This window comes from Callorhinus ursinus, unplaced genomic scaffold (assembly GCF_003265705.2).
Source record: "Callorhinus ursinus isolate GAN/ISIS: 27379988/994484 unplaced genomic scaffold, GSC_fseal_2.0 scaffold30, whole genome shotgun sequence".
In the NCBI taxonomy this organism is placed as follows: domain Eukaryota; kingdom Metazoa; phylum Chordata; class Mammalia; order Carnivora; family Otariidae; genus Callorhinus; species Callorhinus ursinus.
In genome coordinates, this window is record NW_027397092.1 from 1,760,281 (window position 1) to 1,784,787 (window position 24,507).

The 24,507-nt window shown below is 42.9% G+C and overlaps 1 long non-coding RNA gene across 2 annotated transcripts in view; it reads right to left on the reverse strand.

Moving 5' to 3' along the window:
* Positions 1-3,682: 3,682 nt before the first annotated feature.
* Positions 3,683-24,507, reverse strand: part of LOC112814993 (uncharacterized) — a 35,596-nt gene continuing 14,771 nt past the window's right edge. For both annotated transcript variants that reach the window (XR_012374162.1, XR_012374163.1), the window contains 2 exons: positions 4,970-5,125; positions 3,683-3,935 (listed from right to left, as the gene is read on the reverse strand). This is a non-coding gene — a long non-coding RNA (uncharacterized lncRNA). The remainder of the gene's footprint in view (positions 3,936-4,969; positions 5,126-24,507) is intronic.

The following is a 24,507-nucleotide window of genomic DNA, read 5'->3' on the forward strand; positions in this document are numbered from 1 at the left end:
TGTATCAGTCGTCACTGTTCACACACTCACAGCACCTGCTGTCTCCGTGGCTTTTAGGATGGGGACCTCTGCACTCAAGCAGGGGGTGTCTTGGGGCCTGTCGGGGAACTCGGTCGGCAATAGGCAGGCATTTTTAACTGGGAACGAAGGCAGGGAAGGAGTGGGGGGACGATGTGTGTGGAGGGAGGTTGAATTTGACAGAAAAAAAAGCCACCTTTATTTTCATGGACCTCTCACTGAAATTTAGCATTTCCTTCCATTGTGAATGTGGGCAAAAAAAAACACAAAAAAACAAAACCCATAAGACTATTAGCAGGATGTGTTACTTCCTCACCAATAAAAGTCACAGATTATTTCCTTTCACGTTATGGCTGGAGACTTCTTAAACTATCGTTTATGCCCGTCAGTACTTTGAAATTACGGTGGTTAAGAAATTTATGCTAGATCTTGTTAGGTCATGAGTTAAAAAAGAAGAACATATACTACTATGTCACAAACTGTACAGGTATTTTGCTATCATTTCCATATAATTGGTTTCTTTTGTACTCCTGTGTGTTTTGTTTTATGCGTCTAAAAATGTTACTCTCAGAAGGCGTCCATAGGGGGCGCCTGGGTGGCTCAGTCGTTGGGCGTCTGCCTTCGGCTCAGGTCATGATCCCAGGGTCCTGGGATCGAGCCCCGCGTTGGGCTCCTTGCTCGGCTGGAAGCCTGCTTCTCCCTCTCCCACTCCCCCTGCTTGTGTTCCCTCTCTCGCTATGTCTCTCTGTGTGAAATAAATAAATAAAATCTTAAAAAAAAAAAAAAAAGAAGGCGTCCATAGTTTTTACCAGACCACCAAAAGGATCCGTAACACAAAAGAGGTTAAAAACCTTTGCTGAAGGTAGCTTGGGACCATATAGAAGAGAGATTTAAATATCTATTTTAGCAGTGTGAATTTAATCTTATAGGTAAATGGCAGCCACTGAAGGGTTTGGTTTTTAAAGTCAATTATTATTTTATTGAGAAGTAATTAATAATCTGATTATTAGCATACTATTTTAATTAATATTAATAATCTGATTGTAGCAATTATTTTATGCTACAGTTTTTTAATCAGTTGGATTGAGATATAATTAAGTGCATCCCTTTTAAGCATACAGTTCAGTGAGTTTTGAAGCGTGTGTGTGTGAGATGCACACATGTAACTAGTACAATCAAGACGCAGTTTGGGTAGTAGAAAATAAAGTTCCAAAATTGTACATCTTATTTTCCCATCCTCAAAAATCCCTACTCTGGGCTCACAAGTGCACCAGCATTTCACTGAGGGCCCCAGAACCTGAGCTCTGATGAGGGAGAACAGTTCCCGAAGAAGTTCAGGAAGACAGTGGGATGGCATATTGAAAATCAGGGACTTAGGCATAGATGAGCAATACGTGAACGGTCTAATACCAGTCTTCTAATATCTACCTGTGCAATCAGTTATGTAACCACTATCAAGATCACAACTTTTTACTGGTTAAGAAAGGGCCAGAATCTCATCATCCATTCTTATCTGCTGATGGCATGCACGCTGCTAACCGTATTGGCATGTGGAGGGACGATATTTGTTCTATCAGCCACAACTTAAGCTATATCTTGTTGAAACTTCTAAAACCTACAGACACTCATCTAAAAACTTTGAAAAGTTTTACCCTCTGGGACTCTGGGAAATCATCCCAGTTTGGTTGGTCAGGTCCTATAAATATTTACCAAGATGGCATAAAACAAAAAAAATCATGTAATTATTTGCATGAGGAGTTGTCGCTTTAGCTGTAGTAATGTGAGTTTCCACCACCCCAAAATAATTCAGCCTTTTCCCTTTTGAAGACAGAGTGGCTAAGGAAAAAAAATCACTCACTTTGGAACAGCCCTCCTAATCTTCTTAAGGAATTTGGAAGTTATTATTGAAACCCTCCAAACATATCTTTAGGGTGTGAAATAAAATTGACCATTTTCTAGTAGGGTACATGTGGAGGTCTTTCTCTGACTATTATACAAGTCTTCAGTCATGTGCTTCCTTGTGTTCATGGAAGGCAAGCAGATTACACTCAATAAATACATTTCTTCTCATATAAAATTTCTGCAAGAATGTTCATAAGCCTTCCATTGCATAATAATGATGATGACAGAGATAAGTAATGTAATGATACAAGTGATTTTCTTCTCAATGTAAATGGTGCATCTTCTACTTTAATAATAATAATAGCTCTTGGGATGCCCCGGGGGGGCTCAGCCAGTTAAGCATCTGCCTTCAGCTCAGGTCATGGTCCCAGGGTCCTAGGACCGAGCCCCGCATCGCATTGGGCTCCCTGCTCAGTGGGAAGTCTGCTTCTCCCTCTGCTTGCTGCTCCCCCTACTTGTGCTCTCTTTCTCTCTCCCTGACAAATAAATAAATAAAATCTTTGGGGAAAAAAAAATAATAATAGCTCTCATTTATTGAATGCTGGCTGTGGTCCCACAATATGCAAGCTACTCTATTTATATATACATTCTCAATTCATCCACCTGACAATCCTAAAAGCAGTCTTAATATCATATTTTTTTTTAAAGATTTTATTTATTTATTTGAGAGAGAGAATGAGATAGAGAGAGAGCATGAGAGGGGAGAGGGTCAGAGGGAGAAGCAGACTCCCCACTGAGCAGGGAGCCCGATGTGGGACTAGATCCTGGGACTCCAGGATCATGACCTGAGCCGAAGGCAGTCGCTTAACCAACTGAGCCACCCAGGCGCCCCAATATCCATATTTTTTATGGGTGAGAAAACAGATGCACAGAGCCTTAAGTGGGAGATCCACCTTCCGAGATTGCACTCCTTCCACTTCCTTACCTAATTCAACAATACATCCCTAGTTCTCTCACTTACTAGAGTCTGTTAACTGTGCTTCAAAATCTCCTTTTACAACAAGATTGAAAGGTCTGGACAAAGAATTTCATCTTTCATAACTGGTGAGGGGTAAATCCAAGATTAAGGGATAAGACCCCACCACCAAGCTCCCCAGGACTCCACGGGTCCATTCTTCCTCCCAAGACCTTTACTGTGAACTCCTTCACTACCTACTCTAGACTGAATGTTTGTGTCTCCCCCCCACCCCGCCCCAGAACTCCTGGGTTGAAACCCAAATCCTCAATATGATTTGGAGATGGGGCCTTTATAAGGGTGGAACCCTATGTTGGGATTAGGGACCTTTTAAGGTCAGACACGAGAAAACTTGCTTCCTCTCTGCTATGTGAGGATACAAGGACAAGCCGGTCATCTACAAACCAGAAAGAATGTCCTCACCAGACCCCAGATCTGCTGGTGCCTTGATCTTGGACTTCTTAGTCTCCACAACCGTGAGAAATAAATATTTGTTCTTTGAACCACTCTTGTGATGGTTATAGCAGCCTGAGCTAAGAAATTTCTTTGACTCCCAGGGACTGACGACACAGCGATACAAATGCCCCTAAGGCGACACCTGATCATCTTTTCTTTTTTTTCACTCTTATTAAGCTATTCTCATTAGTTTTCCTTCCTAAGAGCAAGTTTTCTAGATAATTTAACAAGAATTGCAGAGACTGGTCATAGGATCACTGCAGGGTCTGCTGATTAATTAGGCCACTGAACAGGCACATTCGTGAGATGTGATCGAAAGAAACTCGGGCTTTGCTCCCACTGTCCCTTTAAAATGTGTTTTATTTCCCCTTTCCCTTAACAAAATCCAGCCTGTTCTATGACTTTTCTGCCCACTCTTAGGAAACAGGCTGTCCTGGGTCACTTTATGTCACAAAACAGTTTTCATTTGATAATGAGCTGAGTCCCATGTAATACGCAGAACTCTTTCTGTGAGTCAATGGATCTTTTCACGGTCCAAGCAATGGTAGACTTCAAGGAGTGGAAGTGGCCATTTCTTTCTCTCTTCACCCACTAAACATGGCTCCTAGAAGCCCGGGGTTGGAGGGAAGAAGGGAAAGGAGTCCAGAAAGTTCTTTCTTGACTCGTGTCCTTCCTTTGCACCATCTGGCAAGGCAGACGCCTAAAGCTGATTCTCCCATGAAGAATATTGTGGGTGCTTTAGAGGTGCTCTTGATGGGTCCCTCCCACCGCACTCTGCGGGACAAACCAGTTCTCAAGTGGTTCCTTGAACGTTTTGCATTTTGATCGGCCTCAATAGCCCCTTTGTTACCTGATAGCTACCCCATCTCAGAGCCTCGGTCGGAATCTCCTATTTAACAACCCGTAACATTAATCCTTTTATAGTATGGCTCATTGTCACTCTGGTGGGTCTGAGGTCAGAATGACATCCCTTTCAGCCAGCAGAACTATATATAAAAAACTTTGGTTGGCCCGTTGCAGTATCTGAAAATTTTCCTATGATTACTACCTTTCATTCAAAGTTTTGCCTTGACTTCAATTTGAAACGGGTTCTTTGGGTTATTTGAAACTGGTTATACTATTTCTGCCACAGACACACCTTCTTTTTTCAATTTGTTCCGGAGTTTGGTGCTTTTCAATAAATAGGCACTCAACTCTCGTCCTCCTGGGCCTAGACTTGAAATCAATTTTGTCTCTCCTCACTGATGGAAATTTTCACATGAGCTCATCAGATTTTATGTTTTTTTTCTATGTAAAAACACAGAAAAGAGCATAAACTCTTAATTCCCAATCCCCAGAAGAAATGCATTCGAGCTGAAGATCATGCACCATTCTTAGCCAGTATCACCTGTGCATATTCGAGATTTACCGGGGCTACTGTGTTTTTAAATAAGAGCAGCATATGAATTCTTAAACGCTCCAATCCATTTTCCTGTCTCTTACCCTGCCCTCAAAATCATGTCAGAGACCACTGTGGCTAGTGCATCAACAGGGAAGTGACTGAGATGAGAAGGGTGTGGCATCTGGGATACAAAATTTAGGAAGGTGCTCACTCCAGTGGTTCTGCAAGCTCCGGGCCCTCCTAGGGGCCGCACTCACCTTACTCTAGTCCTGTCTCTGTGTACTGGACCTGCATTTATTCAGTAATATTCCTGAGTACCTTCTGTGGGCCAAACACTGTTGTTGATGCTGGACATCCAGAAGAGGAGCAATTGGATAAAAGTTTCCACCCTTGATACTGGATAGCAAGGAGTGCTATGGAGAAAATAAAGCAGAGAACGGGAATAAGGAAGTGCAGAGCGAAGCAGGGAGTATCATTTAAAATAGGGTCCTCAGGGGGCACCTGGGTGGCTCAGTCGGTTGAACCTCTGACTGGTGCTTTTGGCTCAGGTCATGATCTCCTGGGTCGTGGGATCACCACCGGCATTGAGCTCCATGCTCATCCGGAAGTCTGCATGAGATTCTCGCCCTCTGCCCCTTCCCCCTACTCTCTTTCTCTCTTTCGAATAAATAAATCTTTAAAAAAAAACAGGGTAGTCAGGGAAATCCTTACTGACAAGGTGGCATTTGAGCAAAGACTTGAAGGAGGCGACATGTTTTTGAACATTTGATGAACACTTTATGACTTTGTTGCCGACAGTTTATGATGAATAGATTTCCCATAAATATCTGGCCCCTCTTGACAAATCAGAAGATTTTGCAACATGGAGTCACATTGCCGGATGACAGAATCTACATGGAGCAAAGAGGCGCTGGCCACTTTAAACCAAGCCAGGGCCTTTATATTGGGCAAGAGCGCTGTGGTTCTTTGCGTCTCCATGTGCCTACCTTGCTCAATGGGTATCACCTATCTGTCCCCTGTAAACATTTGAGATTGCAAACTTTGGCTGGAATCCTTAAGAGAGACCTCACATGCTGCCACCCTCCCTCTACGCAGGAACTCAGAGGCTGAGCAGCTGTTCAAATGAGAAGCCAGCTCACTGGACCACAGGGAAGTCATTGCACTAGCGAGGCAAGGAAGGCCTTGACGCTGGACTCCAGAGAGGAATGCTGTTTACCTAGCTGTTTGAAGCGGGGCACACAGATACCCCTGGGCTGCTCTCTTGCGCAATGACTGATATTCCCAGAACTGTGTTAAAACCCTGCAAACCTAATCCTGACATGTTCTAACTTTTTTTTTTTTTTTGAGCAAAAGAAAAAATATAAATTCTGGGGTGTGCCAGGCATCATTTTCTGCATCAGCAGAATTTCAAGACAACAAGCAGTCACAGGTCTTAGGGACCCTACCTACCTGCTGGCTTATGTCAAGGGCAGGAATTTTCTACCTGGGTGAGAGGCCCATACTTCTCACTGAAACTACCCTGAGGAAGAAATCCGAGGTGGCAGATAGCACCAGCAGAAGTGAGGTGATTACAGGGTGCCATTCCCAAAGTGCCAAGGGAGGCAAAGGCACGTTGCCGTGGCAATGAGCTCTCCTGATTTCTACAGTTTAGATGTATTTTGGTTTCTGCCTAAATCATAAAAAGATTTTAAACTGAAGCCAAGTAGGTGAGAACGAGTTAAGATTTCTCAACTTCGGGGTGCCTGAGTGGCTCAGTTGGTTAAATGTTTGACTCTTGGATTCGGCTCAGGTCATGATCTCAGGGTCATGAGATCAAGCCCTGAAATGGGCTCCGCGCTCAAGTACCCAGTCTGCTTGAGATTCTCTCTCTCTCTCTCTCTCCCCCTGTGTGCCTCCTCCAACTCATGCTCTCTCTCTCTCTCAAATAAAAAAAATCTTTAAAAAAAAAAGATTTCTCAACTTCACCTTATACAAAAATCCCAACTATGAAATTGCATGAAACCAGTTTTGCTATAAAATGAACAGAGCTGGGAGCACTGTGACTTGAAGCAGATATGCCATGAATGTTTGACAAACAGTGTAGGAATCTGGATCTATTTCCATCCACTGACTCTTTACACTGGATTTAAAAACCTCAAACCCTGCCTGGTGTATGGAGTACATTCTGTCTCTGCATTATTTCATAATCAGTTGAAAAAAAAAAAAAAAGAAAGAGGAGAGCGTATTTTCAATCTTAACTCCGAGGGACTTACTGGAAAGCTGAACTTTGATGTTAGTAGAAATGAAAACCATAGGTGAAAACATCAGAACTATTTTTTAAAACAGGTTTGGAAATAAGTACTGGGCCATTCCTATAATGTGAATGCTAAACTCACTTGCACTGAAGGGAAATTCATTTTAGGGCAACTCTAAGAACATTTGTGAAATGGGAGAAATTTCTCTTTGGTGTGCAATATCTCGTCATTTTCCTTCACCTTTGGCAGGTTCTCTTCCCAGGTCACCACACATTTCCCATGATCATGCTCTCCCACACTTCTGCCCCCTGTATCAAAATATGGGCCATCAGGAGGACACAAGAAACTTCTTTTATCTTTTTTAAATAAGTTCTGGTTCTAAAGACTGCTTCCGATTTTAAGAGAATGAGGGAAAGAAGGTCAAGGGAAGAGAGACTTAGTCCCCTTTGCAAATTCTTATGACCGGTTTCTCCTCTTGAGCAAATTTTTCTAAGGATGCCAATCATTTTTACCAGGAAAGGTTTTTGTGGTTTTCTTTTGGAAGTCAAAGATCAAGCAGCAGCATCTGGCCTGCAGACTGTTCTGTTACCTCATACTTTCTTGTTACATCCATTAACAGTAGGGGAGCAAGGTGTTCTTGGGACATCCTGAATAAATGTATGCTTTAATTATGTAGTAGGCTTGGGCTTGCAAATAAGAAACAAAAGAAACCCTATTTTATTTCATTTTTATCTTTTTTAAGATTTTTATTTTTAAGTCATCTCTACACCCAATGTGGGGCTCGATCTTATAACCCTGAAATAAAGAGTCACATGCTCTGCCGACTGAACTAGCCAGGTGCCCCAGTCAGAGTTCTTTTTAAGCTGTACGACTTTTCATTCTTTTTTTGTTTAACCTGAAAACAAGTTTGCAAAAACAAGTTTAAGGGCCCACGCACAGACCCTGAATACTAAAATCATATTAATTGCAGGAAAACTTAATTTTAGTGTAACCTTCCGCTTTAAGGAAGCCACATGTGAGAGAGGTTAACTTAGTTCAAAATATCCACTTAAGATGCAAATAAAGCCATTTAATGAGAAAAAAAAACGTTTAAGATTGAGGAAATAACTTTGCGGAAGAGTCTCCTTCCGATGCCCTTGAAGTCATGACAATGACAATGGGGACTTCTACTTTTGCTGATGTTCACCCTGCTCACCTGTTTTCCTTCCATGAATCATGACTAAGGGGCAGCAGTGTCTTAGGATGGTCCAACGATAAATGACCAGGCCAACCCCTGTCTCCAAGGCTGCACATTATGTGAGAAACGACCACCTTTTCTCCACCTTCTGTGACCACACCTCCCTCTCCTCCTCCCTCCATCCTCCATCCTTCCTGCAGAGAAGCTTCTCTCCTCCTGCTCCTGGTTCCATCCATTTCCTTTCTTCAGCTCTTTCCTTTGAATATCGTCCCCACCTCCCGTCCCTTCCTTTCTGACCAAAAACCTGTGCACCTCTCCCCACTTCTGAAAAATGTGCTGTCACCTCAAGGTACTACTGTCAAGTTCAGTCCCTACTCATCACCTTGAACAAATACTCTGAGGCTTCTCAAACACGATCACGCGTATGGATCACCTGGGGAATGGTGTTAGAACACAGTCTGATTCAGTAAGGGCTGAGAATGTGCATTTCTACTGAGCACCCAGGGGATGCCATGCTAGAGGACTCCCCAGTAACTTCCCTCTTGATTGTTCACTCCTCCCCTATCAGCTAATGTCCATTTCTTCCACCTCACTAAAATGGTTCCTAAATGTCACCACTGATCTTCTTATCCCCAAATCCAATCTTTATCCTCAACTTCTTTAATGTGGTCACAACGTCATTTATCACCATTGGTCGTCTACCGCACTTAACATCTTCTTCTCTTGGGTTCGCTGACACCACATTTTTTTCGCTCTTCCTCCACAGACAACTCCAGTTTCCTTCGTACCTCTTCCTCCTTTTGCCACCTGAAGGAACCACCTAGATGACGACCCTCAAATTCAGTATTAATTCTTTGGCTTATCTTCATCTCTGTCCTTTCCCTCAGGAATTTATCCAATGTCATGGCTTCAATATGCATTATTCAAATGTTTATTTCCAAAGGGAACTTTTCTCCAGTGTACATTCCATTAGTTACATCCACCTGGACAAGCTGCTCACACCTGGAACTTAAGTTTGAAAGCAAACCTAAGACCTAACTAATTTCTTCACCTACTTCTTTTCTCTATGAATGGTGTCATCATGACTCCAGTAGTCATATGGGCTCTTTAGTTATCCTTGGTTTCTTCTGGCCCTTCCTATCCCATCACTAAACTCTGAGAAGGACAGGAAAGGGGGCTCGCAGGATCCAGCGGCGAGTGAGTTGTTACTACTGTGAGATTTGTTGACCAAATATCCAGCTACAATCTAGTGACACTTTTATGTCCTGGTGACATTCTAGATGTACCTCTCAGCTAACCCACTAGCTTAAACTCCTGCCTGTTCTTCACCTCCCCCTTCTCTTCCTCCTCTTTCAATTTTCATATGCATCGACACCTCGCATTTCCTTTTGATTCCTTTCTTCATATTTTTCTCTTTCTCTCTCCTTTAAAAAAAGATTTTATTTATTCACTTGAGAGGGAGAGCACAAGCAGGCAGAGGGGCAGAAGGAGAAGAAGCAGACTCCCCGCTGAGCAGGGAGCCCGATGCAGGACTCGATCCCAGGACCCTGAGATCATGAACTGAGCCGAAGACAGACACCCAACCTACTGAGCCACGCAGGCTCCCCTCTCTTCCTCTTTCATTGGTGATCAAGCATGCTTTTTAAAAAGAATCACTTTCCCTCTCTCGATCGGCACTCATTTATTGAGCAATACCTATCTCCTCCTATCCATCCCTCATATATTTTTCTATCTCATATTATATCCCATCACCACACTCAGTTCTTTCACCCTGATTAATCTTAAAAGAGTCCCAAGAGAACAAAGACCATTCCTATGCTATTCATTATTTTATCTTGTATCTTGCCCCAGGAAGAGACAAATATATACAAGACAAGGACTCTGCCCTCAAGTTCTCTGTAATTTCATAAGGGAGAAAAATACACAAATCACTATAATGTAAAGTAGGGTGTAGGGGCGCCTGGATGGCTCAGTCGTTAAGCGTCTGCCTTCGGCTCAGGTCATGATCCCGGGGTCCTGGGATCGAGTCCCGCATCGGGTTCCCTGCTCGGCGGGAAGCCTGCCTCTCTCTCTATCACTCCCCCTGCTTGTGTTCCCTCTCTCACTGTGTCTCTCTCTGTCTCTGTCAAATAAATAAATAAAAATCTTTAAAAAAAATAAAAAATAAAAATAGATTTAAAAAAAAAATCTAAAATTCCTTATCTAACAGATTGCAAAAATATTTAAGAATCACCTTATCCACTGACAGTAAGCATACATCTAGGAAAATGAGCCTACATACAGAATTAGTTGGAAAATAGTTACTACCATTTTTGTGAAGGGGCTTTGGTAATTTGTACCACAAAACCTTCAAAATGGACATATTCTATGACCCAGCAATCGTTACTTCTAGGAATGTATCCTAAAAAATTATTAGACAAAATATACATCAATATATATGCAAAACATTTATTATGAAAAACTGAAATAATCTGTTCAATCACAGAAGAGTTCATATTATGATCCAATCAAATAGTAGAATATCATGCTGCTATGAAAAAGTCAGTATCTGGAAATGTCTTGTTGCCATAGAAAGGTATTTAAGATATGCTAAGTGAAACTTGTATATACAATTTGTATAATATATATAACTTGTATAACAATTTAAAAAAAAACACATCACCCAACACAATAGGTTGTATAATAACTTCCTTTAAAGTTATTATACATATATATATATGTGGACATATACATATGTATGTACTGATATATATTCATATATAGGTATTAATATATACATATGCATTGAAAGAGAAAGAGAGAGAGAATGCCAAATAGTAGCTAAGCCCCCCACTGGGGTTGAACCGGCTTTGGACCTAGTGACAATGGATTAGATTAATACTAACGCCAAGGCCTTTGAGAGTTTGACTCCTTCCCAGAGGTTTACTTCATCCTTCCATCTGCCTCTGAACCTCTGTACCCATGTGCAATGGTCTTGTTTCACCTCATAGAACTCCAATATGACACTTACCCCTTCACAATAACTCCAGTCCCCGTAAGTCTTTCATGAGTTTTTGTGGACTTTATTCAAGGCTTCAGGGGCACTGCGGTGAGCCCTTAGATTCCCTGAGCCTTTTTCCTGCCTGATTCCCAGGAAGCCTTGGTGCGGGCCCACATGCAGCCCCATGAAGAAGGGAACAGAATAAGACGTCTTCATCATGAGATACGTGTGTGCCTAGGTATGCATGTGTATATGTATATGTATATGTATATATAAATGGCATATAATATACAGTATATTACACATTCCATATGATATATTATATGTTATAGTATAGATATATCCTGGCTCCCTGAATATTGAAAAATCTAGGAAGATATTCTTCAGAAGTTAACAGTGGCTATCTCTACATAGTGGAAACTCCAATGACTTTTATATAATTCTTCATTTTCTGAATTTTTTGGAATTTTTACAAGTGTGTACTACTGTTATAATAAAAGAAAAAAATTAAGTCCTTTTTTTTTTTTTAATTTTCAAGGATAGAGGCATAATACTGATAACAAAGCAATAGTCCTCTGGGCTGCTTCACACCTGATCTGCAGAAGCCCAGTCCCTTCAAGTTCATCCCACACTGAGGAGTCTGCAGGGGATGTCCCACGTGTGCCCTGAAACCACCCTCTCGGCCACCACGGGGGTCTCCCATTTGCCACCTCTCCTGCGGCGATGTTCCCTGCCAGAACCCCAGTGGGGAGCCCTCCTCACGTGGTCCTCAGAGAACGCTGCCCTACCGCTAGTGGGTGCCTGCCAGCATCTCAGCCAAGGGACTGCAGGTCTCAGGACGCCACCATCCCCTCTCTTTGCCCAAATTGACCTTCCTCTATGAACATTCCCTTTGCACAGAGGACACTGCTACCTTCCAGAGCTGGGAGTGACCTCTTTTCCCCTTTCTCTACCTCTGATAGAAAGGAAATGAAAAGTAAATAAACAGGGTTTCATGTCCAAAGCTGTCCTGTAGTGTTCCCTCCTCCTCATGTGAAAGAGAACAAAAGATCCCTGTATTCGGCCTTCCTGGAAATCTCACTGCAAGGCCCTTCAGGAGGCCACCCAGAGCGAAGGGACCGGCGGGCCACCCACACAGAAAGGAAAGAAGCCTGTTTGACTCCCAGGCAGCTTTCTGGGTGGAGTGGTGGGGGGCCAGACGGAAGTACCCCCAGTAAGCACCCCAAACAGACTTATGACAACTGTCCTGACGGGTCCAGTCCATCGGAGGAGATGTGCCAGTATGCCCTGTTGTCCCTAGAACCCAACTTTGCTGTGGAAGGGTCAACCCCTTACAGCTGGGCCCTGTGGAGGGTCCCCAGGCAGAGGAGCACTACCAAGGTCATACATGCTGGCCTCCTCTCACGGTCTCCCCATGACCTAACCTCAGAATGGTGAATGCAAATATCTAGGCTCAAGTCTCAGGCCAGTGTAACTAAAGAACCAGTGGATATATGTGTCACCAAACAAAAGCATAGGGGTGCCTGGGTGGCTCGGTTGGCTAAGCGTCTGCCTTTGGCTCAGGTCATGATCCCAGGGTCCTGGGATCGAGTCTCACCTTGGGAGGCTTCTTGCTCAGCAAGGAGTCTGCTTCTCCCTCTCCCTCTGCCCCTCTGCATGCTTGTGCTCTCTCTCCCTCTCCCTCCCTCTCTCTCTCTTTCAAATAGAAAAATCTTAAAAAAATAAAAGAAGCATAGAACACCAGTACCTACCACAAATTGGCCACCACAGGCTGGATCTGGCTGTACGCTTTGTTTGAACCACTCTTTATTGGCCTGCTTGGGTTCGAAATTTTGCTTATACTAGTGACCAATACTTAAAAATCAGGAGAATTACAGAGAAATGAATACATAGCCCCCCACAAAGACTTGTGCATGAATATTCACAGCAGCTTTATTTGTCATTGCCAAAACCGGAAACAACCCAGATGTCCATCGCCAGGTGAATGGATACACAAATGGTGGCATATTCATCCTAGAAAGCACTACTTGACAATTTTTTAAAAAATGAATTATATACACATCATGATTGACTCTCAAGGTCATTATGCTAAGTGCAAGAGGTCAGAAAAAAAAGCATATACTGCATGATTCCATTTGTATAATGTTCTAGAAAATGCAAGCCAGTGTATTGACAGAAAGCAGATCGGTGGCTCAAGGATGTTGGGATGGGAGGAAAGCACTGCGAGGTGCACAAGAAAACTTTTGGGGGCATGAAAATGTTCTGTTTCTGGGGCGCCTGGGTGGTTTATTTGTTAAGCGTCTGCCTTCGGCTCAGGTCATGATCCCGGAGTCCTGGGATCGAGCTCCGCATCTGGCTCCCTGCTCCGCGGGAAGCCTGCTTCTCCCTCTGCCCACGCCCCCCTGCTTGTGATCCCTCTCTCGCTGTGTCTCTCTCTGTCAAATAAATAAATAAAATTAAAAAAAAAAAGAAAATGTTCTGTTTCTTAATTGTGGTGATGGTTGTATACATACATCAAAACCCGCGGAGGGGTACCTGGCTGGCTCAGTCAGTGGAACATGCAAATCTTGCTCTTGGGGGTGTAAGTTTGAGTCCCACGTTGGGTGTAGAGATTACTTAAAAATTAACTCTTCAAAAAAAAAAAAACCACCCTCGTCAAACTGAACACTTAAGTAAATGCACTTTACTATACATAAAGTATACCTCAATAAAATACAAAAATTAAAAATTGGGAACATGTATATACGACTTGAGATACTGAGCTTTTCCTGAAAATCAAAATGTCTGGCATCATTGGAACTGGATTTGCATGTGCCCCAATGGGTCGCAGCTGCCCTTCAGAAAGGGCACACCCTTTCTGCTTTGCTGCAGGTTTCCCACTTACTATTCTTTACCCAACAGTCATAATGTGTTTCTTGTCATTCCCTTAATACTTGTCTGTCTGCTGAGAACCTAATGCAGGACAGACCTCAAACAGACCTCATTCTAGGTACTGGAGATAAAGCAGGGATTCAACAGGCAAAAAAAAAAAAAAGCCTAACCATTATAAAGTTATGTGAAGTTTCCGTTTTAGTGGGGTTGGAGAGAGACAGATATCAAGTGTAATAAGTAAAATATATGGTTTATTGGATGAGATAAGTACTAAGTAAAAAGATTAAATCCAGGAAGAAATAAAGAGCTGTCCAGGGCTAAAGTGTTAACTCTGGAGCCAGGGAAGCCCTCACTCAGAGGAGACTTTGGGAGGGAACCCGAAAGCGTAAGGGTAAGCCACACATACATCCGCGTGAAGAGCGTTCTAGCCATAGGCAACGGCCCAGGGGAGATTCCGTGCAGGGGAGGTTACCCTGAGTCTTCAACAAAAAGCAATTTTGGTTTGGAGCAGAACACATAAAACAAGAGATCAGAGAGATACTACGGAAGAAGTAGTGTAGGGTCTTATAGATTATTGACAGGAATCTGGCATTTACTTGGGTGACACAGGAAGTCTTCGTAGAGTTTTGTCAATGATAATCAGGCTGGAGTTACTGGTTTTATTACGGGAGAGCTAAGAAGGAAGGGAAATATTTTTTATAACCATGTCATCACCATGGCACCGGTAGCCCCTGAGTTTGCAATTCCTGTCATACAGTTTTTCTTATTATCATAATATAGTACAAAATGACCTGGCTTCCTCCGCCCTGATAAGCGAAATCAGTCACATTGACTAACCTTCAGGAATATGCCACCTTGGGTGGCCTCCTGACTCTAACCTGTGGGGCTTCCCCCACATTACTGGTTCTCTCCTGCCTTATGCCACACCCTTCCCTCTTTCTTCTCATCCCGTAGGCTCTTCCTCAATCCCCTTCACCTGTGGAGACTCCCTCCAGGCACGTAATCTATGCTCTCAATCTGGAAATGCCTTACGCCAGAATGCTCATCACTGCAGCAAGATTTATCATCCCTTCACAAGGAATTTACAACATTCTGAAATTTACTCAGCAACCATACCTCACAGGTAAACTCTGTAAATGGAGCCCATATTAGAAATGAGCTCTGAGATTAGAGAAGGCAGTTTTGTAGTCGGGGCACAGGGATACAAGAGCACCTGGCTTCCAGGGGTCCCAAACAGACCAGGTTTGGCTACCGGCCAGTGACAAAAGCCAACAGCAGAGACGGAGTGGTGGTGAAACAAGAAACGGATTTATTTCAGTGAGGCCAACACCGGGAAGACAGTGGACTAACATCTAAAGACTACCTCTCACGTGCAGAAAATACTTCCAGGTTTGTTTAAGGAAAATGGGGACAAAGGTGGGTGGATATGATGCGGGATTTTTTTCTCCATCAGTGCTCACAGTTCTTGGTCACGCCCCTTCTAAGAATGAAGAGGTGGACCAGACCGAGTGGTGGGCAGCAAAGCAAGGTTTATTGAGCGATTTATTGAGGGATAGCAATGTGATGGTACAAAGTTCCCAAGGACGGAGGGGACCCAAAAGGGTTGCCCCAGAGTTTCCAAATCTAGGAGTTTTTATGGGCTTGTTGGCAGGCTGTTTTAATCTGATTAACCCTCTCAAGCGCCTGTCACCCAATCAGGTTTTTGTCACCTATCTATCACAGGGGAAAGAGTGGAGGGCTCCTTCTAGGGTGGTGTAAAATCCTTTTAAGGGTGGTTTTCTCTTGGGGGGGGCACCTTGTCCCTGCCTGCCTTCTAATTATCCTTCATCAGATACATGCAGGTAGGCAGTGAAGATCAAATTGGTCACTGTCTTGGGGTCAATCACATGAGGTCTTGCTGGCTCAGGGGCTAATTTCCCTTCCTATCAGCAGATGCTTTGCCCTCACAGTCTTCCAGCTGAGCCAAGAGACGAGCTGGAAAAAAGAACGCAACTAGAAAGCTTGAGATCAAAATGGAAGCAACTAAAGTCCTCTTTCGGTTTCACTTCTAAACCCAAAGCAAACTTTTTTGAAATTATTTCACCTATTAGGAAAAAAGTCAATATTCACTCAGGAGGTAAGACTTCACCTATGATTTGGGGAAAAAAAGAAATATGGCCATAAGTAATCTGGCAGAATGCAATTTGAAAAGGCAAATTAGACCAAGATAAGTCAGTCCATCTAAATTTTCCCTTAAATTAATATCCCCAGTCAAAATGACATCTCAAATGTATGTGAATATTTGGTGGAACCAGTTGATGCAGGGATCTAGAGTTCTACCATGGTAATAGAACTTTGAGGAGCTCAGAGTTCCTTCAAAATATTTGGACTCTGTGGGTGCATGAAATGAATTAAAAGATTATGGCTAGAAGACAGAGTGGACACAATTCTTCCTATTCCTTCCTCTAGGTATAGCTAGATCCCTGTGATGAAGGATAGTTGGAAGAAAGGCAGGCAGGGACAAGGGCCCCCCACCCTAAAAGGAAGCCACCCTTAAAAGAATTTCACACCACCCTGGAAAGAGCCCTCCACCCTTTCCCATGTAATAGGTACATCATGGAGGGTTAATCAGATTAAAACAGCCTGCCAACAAGCCCATAAAAATCCCTAGACTTAGAAACTCCAGTGGCAACCCTCTTGAGTCCCCTCCCTCTTCAGAACCTTTGTACTTTCACTCAATAAACTTTGCTTTGCTGCCCACCACTCTTCGTCTGGTCTACCTCTTCCTTCTTCAAAGCAATGTGACCAAGAACTGTGGGCACCAAAGGAAAAGAAATCCTGTAATACCTGTACATTGTAGATAAAACAAACATAAGAATAGTTGAAAAGAGGGGTGCCTGGGTGGCTCAGTCAGTTAAGCATCTGCCTTTGGCTCAGGTCATGATTCTTGGGTCCTGGGATTGAGCCCTGCGTCAGGCTGTATGCTCAGTGGGGAGTCTGCTTCTCCCTCTCCCTCTGCCTCTCCCCCCCCCCACTCATACTCTCTCTCTCTCTTTCTCTCAAATAAATAAAATCCTAAGGAAAAAGAATACTTGGATAGATTGAGAGAAGAAGACAGATCAGCTAGAGACCTAGAAACCTTAGAAACAACATGGAAGTCAATTCTCTGGATTTTCTTTCACCTTACGTATTCTGAACTGGATGCCGGAGAAGCCTGGAACCAGAAACATCGATAGGCACAGACAAAAAAGAGAGAGAGAGAGAGAGAGAGAGAAAAGTCCAGAGAAATCCTCTTTTCCCCAGCCAAAGGACCGTGAAAGGGCCAGGCCAGCAAGATGGAAAGTTTTTGACAACCACCCAACTCCAGCCAAATGCCATGAAGAAAACTGGAGTCCCACCCTCCTCTGGTCAGCAAAGATCAGGTGGGGAGCCTAAGGCTTCCATCCTCACCCAGCTGTAATGAGGTGCCTGCCCTCTCCCTCTCCTGAGGATATCAAAAGAGGCTGAATTGAGAACCTAGATCTCTAACCCTACCCAGCTCTTCCCCCCTTTTCCTGCTGGTATGATGGGTGGTAAACCCCCTTGCCCTACTGGTGTGATGTCAGGGGAGGCATGCCAAAGCAGAAGACTTAAATAAGATCCAGATTCTCATAATATACAAAATGTCCAAAACACCCAATAAGAAAATGACTCTTCCTACCAAAATAAGGAAAATCTCAACTTGAATGAGAAAAAGCAATAAACACATGCCAAGACTGAGATGACACCAATGTTGCTTGAATTATATGACAAGGATTTTAAGACAGCTATCATAACATTGTGTTGATGAGATTTATAAACATAGTTGAAACAAATGGAAAAAAGAGAAAGTCTCGGGGGAAAAAGATATAAAGAAGAACCAAAGAAATATTTTAAATACAAATACAATAACTAAAATTAAAAACTCAATGAATGGGCTCAACAGCACAATGAAGAGGAAAGAGGAAAGAATTAGTAAACTTGAAGATGGAACAATGGAATTACCCAGTGTGCTGTGCAGAGAGAATATAAACCAAAAAAAGGAAAAGAAAAGAATAAAGCCTCAGGGCCCTATGTGACCACAACAAAACTGGGTCAACATTTGGGTCACTGGAGTTCTAGAAGGAGAGGGAAGAAAGGATGGGAACAAAAAACATTTGAAGGAATAATGGCTGAAAATTTCTCCAACTTTGTCAAGAGAGATCTGTATCTACGTGGACCATTCAAGAAGCTACATGAATTCCAAATAGGATAAACCTAAAGAAAACCCCAACAAGACATCATAATCAAACTTCTGAAACCTGAAGACAAGGGGACATCTTGAAATCAACCAGAAAGAAACAACACCTCACCAATAAAAGAAACACGAGTTGACTGATATGAGATCTTGCATCAGGACCATGGAGGCCCGAAGGAAGTGGCTAATATTTCCCAAGCGCTAAAAGAACTGTCAACCCAGAATCCTACACTCAGAAAAATATCCTTCAGAAATGATGGGGAAATCAAGACATTCTCAGATGAAGGAAAATGAGGAGGATTTGTTAACAACAAAACTACCCTTAACAGGAACCCTCCTACACTGTTGGTGGGAATGCAAGCTGGTACAGCCACTCTGGAAAACAGTATGGAGGTTCCTCAAAAAGTTGAAAATAGAGCAACTGTACAACCCAGCAATTGCACTACTGGGTATTTACCCCAAAGATACAAATGTAGTGATCCAAAGGGGTACATACACCCCAATGTTTATAACAGCAATGTCCACAATAGCCAAACTATGGAAAGAGCCCAGATGTCCATCAACAGATGAATGGATAAAGAAGATGTGATATATATATATACATATATATATATATACACACACACATATACACAATGGAATATTATGCAGCCATCAAAAAACCCCCAAATCTTGCCATTTGCAATGACGTGGATAGAACTCGAGGGTATTATGCTAAGTGAAATAAGTCAATCAGAGAAAGACATGTATCATATGACCTCACTGATATGAGGAATTCTTAATCCCAGGAAACAAACTGAGGGCTGTTGGAGTGGTGGGGGGTGGGAGGTATGGGGTGGCTAGGTGATAGACATTGGGGAGGGTATGTGCTATGGTGAGCGCTGTGAATTGTGTAAGACTGTCGAATCACAGGCCTTAGAAACTAGAGCAGTAATTAGTCAGGGAGGGTTTACAACTAACTAAAGCTATGATATAATATTCAGCACTTCCTCAAATCAAGGCTTTCCAAATATTTCAGAATTAAATTAAGCCTGTTTTTTTTTTTCTACCCTACCTCTGCTCTTTAACCAAATGTATGGAAGATATTATAATGTTACCAGGAAGAGGTACATTGTGGTTGGAAAGGAATGAAAGAATCTGACCTAAATTCATCTGCAGCACAAAACTTTTCTTTCCTTTTCTTCTGTTATCCCTGAGGTTTGTAAGCTAATTCTTGAAGACTCGTTTCACATAAAAGGGAATTATATCTATCTTGAGGATTAAACAAGTTTGGTAAATGTGAATGTGTCTAACATAGAGCAAAGTAAACAGTAGGTATTAATATTAGTTTGCCTTTTGGGGCACCTGGGTGGCACAGTAGGTTAAGCGTCCAACTCTTGGTTTTGGCTCAGGTCATGATCTCAGGGTTGTGAGATCGAGCCTCACTTTGGGCTCTGACTCAGCACAAAGTCTGCTTGAGATTCTCTCTCTCCCCCTCCTCCTGCCCCTCCCCCTGCTCTCTCGCTCACTCTCAAATAAATAAATCTTAAAAAAAGATATTAGTTTGCCTTCTTCCATCTCGGTTTTCTGTTGGGCAGACAAATCTAGAAATATTTGGAATGAAACATGACTATATTTTCATATTTTATTTTTAATTTTTGGGTGAACCTAAGTATAATTCTGATGCATAGATCACTTGGAAAAGGAACTAGCATATACTGTTTCATCATGCTGATGCGATCACTCATCTGTAAGGTGACCATTTAATCTATGATCCTATGTGGAACAATTTTGAGAATGAAAGAGGACACTATTAATATATTTCTCCAGAGCATCAGGACTGTCATGGAAAAATCAGGATGTATAGTCATGGATCAGAAATTGAGCTGTCACCCAAGAGCTAAATCACAAAGGCATCAGAGTAGCTGAGACAAAGAGCCCAAAACGAAGACTCCCCAAATTCACTCAAGGTCATGCATTTACAGGAAAATGCCAGTGTTTTTCAGCAGAGCCCATTTACTCTTTGGAATGTGATTTGTTTGTTTTGAATTATTAAGAGATGATTTTAAATAAAATATCTTTACCATGAAAAATAGTAATGTACAATACTGGGATTTGAAGACAGTCCAAAAATGCCACCCTTCTTCTCCTTGAGTTTTGAAGTAAGATTACAAACAACAACCACCACCAGATGTGAGATCCCAACATCACCTTTATCACTGATAAAACAGATGCTGAACGGGGCTTTATCTGTGGAGAAGCAAGCTTCCTGATCTTAGAAGCAGAATGAGACAGCCCCTCTCCCAACAGCACCAGATAGGGCTGTCCTCTGCTCATGGAAGAGGAAGGCACATGTTCTCTTTTGGCAGCTCACCCTCAGGAGGAAGGGAAAAAGAATCTTCTACCCTATCCATGCTCATTTTCTCCTTCCAAACTCATGGGTCTGATGAGTGAGGGAGTGGAGAGTTACCTAATTAATATCCTTCACATGGAAGGAAACATCAGGAGCGTTTCCTAAACATATTCTCTAGTTTTGGGTTCTATTACCATGAATCCTGGGGTGCAGCCACCTCCTTGGGGGGAAACGGCAGCAGTCTGCCCATAGAGTCCCATGAGTGGTAAATGAGCACCTCAATACCAAAGGGGAAGCCCTTTGAAGAGCATGCTGGGACCACCTACCGGCAGTTTTGACTTAGCCTCCAGAAAGCTCATAAATGCGTCGGAACAATACATCAGGTAGATTGAGGCTGAGGCCACTTTCCACCCAATTATACCAGTTAACTCCCCGTTCTGTTTCCCATCACAAATTCTGAGCAGCCTCATTGTCCAACATAGAGTGTTAGCAGTTCACAATGACAGCAAATGACATTAGTATAATCCAACAGAAAATGGTTAACATAGTCATATGAATATAAATTCCCTTCCATAACAGTTCTCAAGGAGCAACTGAGGTCTACAAACTAAGCCTTGCTTACAAGGTAAACAGAAAGCCACTGGTTCAAAGGAATTAAAAGTCCAGAATCAATTTCCCTTGCCTTTCAGCGTTAAAGTTCAAAGACATTAGGGGCACCTGGGTGGCTCAGTCAGTTGAGCGTCTGCCTTCGGCTCAGGTCATGATCCCAGGGTCCTGGGATGGAGCCCTGCGTTGGGCTCCCTGCTCAGTGGGGAGTCTACTTCTCCCTCTACCCTTCCCCCCTGCTCATGATCTCTCTCTTTCTCTCACTCCCAAATAAATAAAATATTTTTTTAAAAGTTCAAAGACATTAATGTTCACAGTGCACCCCTCCCAATTTCTTATTTTGTTCAGTTTTGATAGAGAGATTTTCCATCTTCAGTAAAGTTAGGACTCTGCCAGCAGCTAATCTTAGGCTGTTTCCTACCATAAATAATGTAGTTCGTAATAAGTGGTACCACTTAATGCTAAATCTTTCACAAACCACCCTTGAAAAAAAGGTCCAGAGTTAATTATTAGCAGGACATGTAAGATTACTGTAGCATTGGCCCCACATCTACCAAATTTAGAAAATGACTCAATCTCCAGTCCCTAGGGCAGTTAGCCCAGAGCCAAATTATATTCCCTGAACTCAGTATTTTGCTTAAACCAAAGAGAGTTGGCAAGGATCACTGCAAAAATTCAGGGGCCTTGAAAGGAGGAGTAGATCTCCTTGGGTTGAGCTGCAACAATGTGCCAGAATTTATGCCCCTTGTCCAGAAGCTGTGCCCTGTGATCTTCAAATCAATTGGGAAATATCTCTTGGCAAGAGATTATGTTTGCAACTACGAATTTTCTAGATGGGGAGAAAAACCCACTGACGCAAACCATCTTCTGTCACAGAAGAGCACTTAAGATAGTGCTGCTTTGAGTAAAGTCTAGAAATTTGGCCCCGTGGCATCCCCAGTCTTATTTAAGATACCCTTCTTTCCCATCCAGTGTATTAAAAACCTAACTGGTCATTTCTCCTGTGAACTCCATTTTTCAGGTGTTAAAGGCTATTTTGAAAAGAAGCAACATCATGACTGACGTACAGACATAAAATGAATGAGTCTTAAATATTTTATTTAACTCCTGGATTAAATGGAAGGGCCAGGCAGCTGGTTCAAATGAGTAGTCAAGGGATCACGAATATTTATGGGGTAGGGAACATTGAAATGAAGGAAGAAACGGATGCAAAACTGGCTTCAGCACAGGAGAGGGGGTAATTATTTGAAGGATGGGAGACAAGAACTGGGGCATGGTTTGCATAGTTTCAGCGCACACATTTTCCCTCCCTAGCATGCCAATATTGAATTGAATGTCAGCCCCAGGCAGTTACAGGGCATTGACCTTCGTAGATGAGCAAACCTTTTCTGTCTTTGGCCATGAGAGGCTGCTTGCCCTACCTCCTGCAGCTGGTTTGCTAGTCCTAAGAACCTGCCTTCTAATCTGAGCCATATTAAGATCACGTGGTGAGTAGTGATCTTGAATCTGCGCACAAGGCCTGTGAATCCGAGGGTAGCTCCTTCACGGGTCCCTCCTTGGTCCTGGATGCAGAATGGGATTGAGGCAGCTCCCTGCAAAGGTCTGGCACACTCGGGACCCTCCATGGCGCACCTGCGCGTACTTGTGCAACTCAAAGCAGCAAAAGTATGGCCAAAGAATCTTTTTTCCTAAAATTGGATGACTGCCTCAGCAACTCCAGCTATGAATCCCTCTGCGACCTACTGAAATTGTGAGAAGGTGCAGGAGGCCAGAACACGGATGCCTGTGTAATCGCGGGACCAGCTGCAGCCGTCACAGTGAAGCCACCATCTGGGAACAGGACCCTCCCTAAGGACCAGAGGGCCAGTGTCTTCTTGCTCACCAGCCCCCTCATGGCTGTCTGCGGACGGCAGCTGTGGACCCCATACATTTACTGAGCTCTCCTCTGTCCAAGACAACCACTGGCCTGTGAACAGAACCTCAAGTGCAGCAGTAACCTGCAAGTTCAAAGCAGACGAGGGAAAGAGGGGCTGACCTACGTGCAGCCTTGGAAGTTAATTGTACAGTTGTTCAGATACACTGCCTCAAACCCCCGTGGTCAAAAATCTCTGTAATCTGCCTTCCCCTAAACCTTCCATCTGAGACTGCCACTTTGCTCCCCAAATTAGTTCTACTTCTTATTTTATTCCAGGTCTGCTGCAAACACTTTCTGCATTCAGCTCACCCTCTCCAAACTGCAGTCCCATGAGGACCAGGCAAGAAAGAAGTGACTCTCTGCAGCCCAGCTTGAGCCACACTCTTTCGCTGGGGAGGCACTCTCTGTTTCTGGGAGGCCAAAAGCATTGGGGCTAAATGCTATTTCTTCATATCCTTCATGGGAAATACAAGAATGGGAAAGAACTACACACCCAACACAGAGTAATACTATTAGCTAATGATGCATTTCTGGTTTATGTATCACCAAGATATAAAAAAAAAAAAATGTCGTCCGGTAAGCCATTCATGCCATCAAGTGTAAGAAGGAAGTTATAAATTAGAAAGAGGAAAAAAGTGAATTGGAGTCAATGAAAGGGTATAGTTATAATAGCTATAAGATTTGGGGGTGGCTACTATGTACAGGAAGGCACTGTTGATACTCTTGTATTTTCTTGTTTAGTCCTCATAAAAGCCTCGTGGAGGCAGACACTATTACTGCTGTCATCCCCATTTTACAGAAGGAAATGAAGAAGAGTGGAATTAGTAACTTGCCCAAGGCCATGTGGGCATTAGATAGTGGAGCCAACTGTCTGAGTCTAAATCCCTGCTCTTGGCATCATTTCAGCTCATTTGGAAAGTACGGAAAATATATAGAAGCAGGAAACAAAAATTACTTGTCATCCTACCACTGAAAAACAACATCACAGGTTGACTGGGTGGTTCAATGGGTTGAGCATCTGTCTGCCTTCCGCTCAGGTCATGATCCCAGGGTCCCGGAATCGAGCCCTGCATTGGGCTCCCTGTTCAGTGGGGAGTCTGCCTCTCCCTTTCCCTCTGAACCTCACCCCAGTTCATGCTCTCTCTTTCTTTAAATAAATAAATAAAATCTTAAGAAAAAAATGAAAAACAACATCACAGATTTGAGACTATTCCTTCCGGTAATAAGAATGACAATACATTTTCTACGAGATTTTTAATCATCAGTATTTTTGAAGCAATAGTTTTTATAGGAACCAAATAGAACTGTTAATAGATATAACTGAAATTTCTGTCCAACATTTTAGAACAGTCCTACGATGAGTCTTTTCAACCACCCAGTTTTGGTTGGGAATCCCAGCCAAGTCTTCCCTTGCTTTACCCCTTAATGGGTGAATCCATGTCTTCA